This window comes from Eumetopias jubatus, unplaced genomic scaffold (assembly GCF_037043125.1).
Source record: "Eumetopias jubatus isolate StellerSeaLion01/CBP00866 unplaced genomic scaffold, mEumJub1_p1.0 scaffold_10, whole genome shotgun sequence".
Classification (NCBI taxonomy): domain Eukaryota; kingdom Metazoa; phylum Chordata; class Mammalia; order Carnivora; family Otariidae; genus Eumetopias; species Eumetopias jubatus.
This window is the reverse complement of record NW_028274816.1, coordinates 81,166,046-81,171,336: the sequence shown is the minus strand read 5'-3', so window position 1 is coordinate 81,171,336 and position 5,291 is coordinate 81,166,046.

The following is a 5,291-nucleotide window of genomic DNA, read 5'->3' as shown; positions in this document are numbered from 1 at the left end:
GGGCGGACGTGCGTGCGCGCGCAGCCAGGGAGCCGCGGAGCGCCGAGCGCATCCACCTGGGCCCGGCCAGGGTGGTGAGGGAGCGCCGAGAACGTCACGTGCGCAGGGGCGGGGCCGTGTCGGAGGCGGGGCCTGTGCGGAGGGAGGCGGGCTTGGGGAAGAGGGGAGGGGCCTGGCGGCAGGGTGGCGGGGCGGGTCTGGGGGCGGAGAACCACCTACGGGTCCGAGGAGACTGGAGGGCAACCTCCCCGGGACCCGGGGCGATTCAAAGAAGCAACCGCGCCCCACCCCGGCCCCTCGCGAGCAGGCAGGGCCCACAGCCCCATATATAACTAGAGCTCCCCCAGGAATCATATAAATTGAGAGACTTTTTCTTATTTTTAATTGATTGAAAAGATCAGCATTTAAAATAGTAACAATGTATTATAGGGTTTTTATGATATACAGAAGTAAAAGGTACACAAAAATAGAAAAATGGATGGAAGTGAGGAAGTATATAGAAGTATAGACCCACCCCATACCTCCACAGGACACAGTTCCCCCAGGACACACAGCCCCCCCAGGACATACAGCCCCCCTCCCTGGACACACAGCCCCCACCAGGACACATAGACCCCCCAGGACACACAGCCCCCCTCCCAGGACACACAGGACACACACCCCCAGGACACCTCCCCCAGGACACACAGCCCCCCCCAGGACACACACCCCCAGGACACACAGCCCCCAGGACACACACCCCCAGGACACACAGCCCCCAGGACACACAGCCCCCAGGACACACCCCCCCAGGACGCACACACCCCCAGGACACCCCCCCCAGGACACACAGCCCCCCTCCCTGGACACACAGGACACACAGCCCCCCAGGACACCCCCCAGGACACACAGCCCCCCTCCCTGGACACACAGGACACACACGCCCCAGGACACACAGCCCCCAGGACACACAGCCCCCCTCCCTGGACCCACAGACCATCCCCTCGAGGGACGAAGTCTGGCCTTTCTGGCACAGGGCAGCTGGGCTGTGGTCCTCCAACATGAGTGGCCCCGGAGACAAGATGGATGGCCTAGGGTCTCCTGCTCAGACAACCCTCTGGTCTCTCTCACTGCCCCCTGTGTCCTGTTTTCCCCTTGCACCCAGACACCCACAGTCCAGGCAGCACCCCTTCCTGCCCCTCCCATCCTCTCCTCCCATCTGCACCCTTGGGCTGCTGACCCACCCTACAAGGCGGCACCCTTTCTGCCCTGGGGCCCTGGGATCCGAATTTGCCCATGCATGCCCTGCTGGTAGAGTCGGAGTAACTCAGTTTCCGTATGTGGGGGGATCTCAGCCTGGTGGCCCGTGGTTTGGGACAGGGGCCAGGATCTAATCACAGACTCACAGACCTGGGGCTGTTCATTGCAGCCCACAGACTCAGAAAGAACCCTGCTGCTGGAGAGCCTCGCCCCAGCAGTCCGGTTGTTACCTCTGCACACGGGCACCTGTGGTCACCAAAGCGGGCACTCAGGGAAGTGAGAGCCTCAGCCCTTCCTTTGATCTGGGGCCTCCCGCAGTTCCTATGTCACTCCAGGTCCTTCTGTGACAGACAGTAGTAGGCTGGGGGTGCTGCTGAGGGCGCTCCTCGCCACTGTATCTTAACTCCAGAAACTCAAAGCTGTACCACCCCCTGGAATGGGTCCAATGGTGACCCCCAGAGACATGCCCACGCAGAACTGCGACTGTGACCCTATTTGGAGAACCTTTGCAGGTGCAATTAAGGACCCTAAGATGAGATCACCCTGGATCTAGAGTGGACCTTGAATCCATGACGAGTGTCGTCCTTAGTGGAGAAGGGGAGGGGAGAAGACAGAGGGATGGCCACCTGATGGGAAGGCTGAAATTGGCGCCACGTAGCTGCGAGCCAACACGTGCTGACAACTGCAGTCACACCCAGGTGCCGGAAGAGGCCTGGGAGGGCCCCCCCCCCAGCCCCCAGACGGTGAGGACGTGGGTGTCCCTTGCTGGAGCCATCTATTTCTGGCAGCCCTAGGAAACCAGCACAGCCCGTCGGTAGCTCACATGTCTTTAGGCAGAGGATGGGAGAAGTGGCTCGAAACGAGTGCCAGGCTCCTCACTGACTCCCTCTCCTAGGTGGGAGGGGGCACGTTCTCACCTCCGGGGCGCAGACTGGGGTTTGAGCCAGGGATGGAGGGCATAGGCATTACGTGTGTTCCCTACTAAAGCCCAACTTCCTGTCTGTAAGAGGAAAATTACATCTAGTGTGTTAACAACACAGGCCACAGAGAGAAATGCTTCACGGGGTCTCAGAATACCTTGTGTGTCTCCACTGGGGACGGGGTACTCTGCAAGGTGTCTGTGTCTGTTATGGGTTCTTACTGCCAGCCCAGGACAGAGCTCAGCCTCTGCTCAGGGAGTGCCAGATCCTCATGCCAGGGTAGGGAACTTCGTCTGGCACCTGCCAGCCTGCTTACATGAAGCCAGCCCATTACCACTGACTCGCCTGTGCACTGCCTGGCAGACGTGTCCGGCAGCCATCCTGCACTGAGACTCTCCTCAGCCTCATCCAGTTCCTCTGTTTGGCCAACAGCATGAGAACACTCCCAGAAGAGGCCGGGGCCCTGGGGGGGAAGGAAGACCTGAGAACATGCTGATCGCTGGGAGTGAACAGGGTGAGCACCGGCTGTCTCCCGCCTCGCCCCCCCAGCTGGGCGCCAGCCCTCCTGGCTGGGACCTCCCGCATCTGGCCCAATCCGATCCGCAACAGCTGGGACGACTGCCCTGTTCTCCAAGCACTTGCTTTAAAGAGGTGGTTCTCCAGCAAAGGGCAGCCGCTCCCACCTCCGACTCCTTGGCAGACCAATGTTATGGAGCCCTGTAATTGATACGTTTTTCCAGATTTAATATTTGCCTAGATAGTTCCTATCAAAGCTGTGAGTTCTCTGTCCAGGAGATTATTCTGCATTGCAGTAATTTTCACAGGGCAACTGAAGACGTAATTGTACGTAATGTATTTTGAATCTAGATGCTTACGAAGAGAATTACAAACATCTGGGGCATAATCTGGCATTCCTGTTTACACTTTAGGTGGGTTTTGCCAGTGGGGAGGGCCATGGAAGAGACAGACAACGTGTGAGAGCAGTTTTTCTAGCGTTCAGTTTACATTTGATTATATTTTCAGTATATTTACCACCCAAACATGCATGCTTTACTTCATAATACATTCCATATTCCGGTTTATTTGTTTCTCTTTCCTAGGAATGCCACTTGGATTTGCTAAAGCACTTTCTACTGTGAAGTATAACTTCTTGTTGTGGAGTGTCCTGGGGCCCGCACAACACTGGGGGTACTCAGCACGGCGGAGATTTGCCCTCTCACAGCTCTGGGGGCTCTGGGGCCGGAGTCTGAGGTCCAGGTGCAGATCTAGGGGCTCCTTCCCGCCTCCGCCAGCTTCTGGGGGCTCCAGGCGTCCTTTGTCCCCCAGGAAGAACTCCAGGTCACAGAGGCTATATTCCTTCTAGAACATTAGTGGCAGTCTTAAGGAGTCCTTTAGCTGAAGATAGAACTGAATGGAAGGGAGGAGAGCCCTGTTTGGTCTGGTGTGACCTTGCCACCAGGGGACATGTTCCAGTGCCCCCCTGCCGTCCTTGACCTAGGGACCTGCAGCTTTGGTTCTCCAGAAGTCTGTTCTTCACAGGGGAGAAGAGGTGCCACAGGGGCTCCCTTCAACTTGGGCCTCTCCTCACATCCCTCCTGGTCACCCACGTGGGAAAGAGATGCCCCACCTGGGCCGGCCCCGCATCGGTCACAGCAGGTCAGATGACACCCATCCTGGGCACCCTGGCTGTCCCCGCACTCGTGGTCAGTGGGTTGACCCTTTCTCCATCCACTGCCGGGTGGAGAGAAGGTGCTGTGGCCCCAGCAGGACATCCTCCCAGGCCGGCAGCCCCTGCAGAGGCACTGTCCCCTCAGGGTTTACCTGCTGTCCCCTCGCCTGCGCCCCTGTGGACATTTGTCCCCATCGTGCTCAGGGGGCTGCGCGGCCTCAAGCCTCGCCCTAGGCCTTCAGCGGCCAGGGGTGGCCAGCCTCATTTCTCCTCTGGCCTTCCGAATAGAGGTGTTGCTTCCGATTCTCGAGTCCCTTAAATTTCTAAAAATCTGTAAATAGTTAATAGAAACTGAGAACTGGGCGTTTTCTCATTGCTACTTACTTTTTAAAGATTCCTCATTGTAACCGCCAACTGCTGCCGAGAGATGTCAGAGAGCTACAGCCAGGAAGGTGAGACCCTGCCCCAGGCCTCTTACGCAGCTCTTGTGATCCGCGATAAGGGTCTGTCTGTCTGTCTGTCCGGGGTGCCTGACGCATCTGTGAGTGCCCCAGGGGGAGTCAAGAGCCCCCTCTGCTGTTTTCCCGGATGGGCACACGTTCCAGGGTCTCTCCTTCATACTTCCACTTTCTGTCTCTGTGTTTCTTTCCAGGGAAGGGAGTCTCTTATCAGCAGACGCCACGTTCAGGACACAGGTGATGAAGCAAATGAAATAAAGGGCTATGTGAACATACGGAATCAGAAAGAACCAGCCAACAGTCCTACCAAGAAACAAGTATACGTTTTATTGTCGAGAAACATTCTCTTAAATAACAGCGTCCACTTCTTTCCTTACCGAAACGGCTCCGGATGATAATTTCCTCGCCCATCTGGATCTGACGTAACTATGTTGTGGCCGTTCGACAACTAGAGATATCTTTGGCATTTTCTTCCCTTTGCTTCGTAACTTGTGGGACATCGTGTACAAAAAAAATGTAGATTTACAGAAAAATATGCATATAAATCACTTATTGATCCCCAAATAGGATAAATAACATAGCAAAAACTTGATCAAATCCGTGTCAGACCCGCCCTGCATAATCTCCCCATCTCCCCCGTGCTCGTAAACTAGCACTTCGATGTGAAGAGGAGGTTTACAGGCCTTACAAAAGGCCCTCTTGTGAGGTCGAGGACATTTCTCTGTCCCGCTGCTCTCTCCAGAGTCCCCGGGACTCACACTCATCAGGCACGTGTTGCGCTCTCATGAAAGCAGCTGTGGCAGGGAAAGGCCGAGCCGCCGTCATCTGGAATCTCGCGTCATCCGGAGCTGAGCAGACGGCCATTCCCCCTGGACAAACACACGTTGAAAACAAGAGCTTCATGCACATCCACGGAGAAACGTCAGTCAGGCTGGGTTTTCACTGCACGGAGAGGCTCGGGCACCGTGAGAGATCTCAGCGTGAGAGACCGACAGGTGCTTTCCT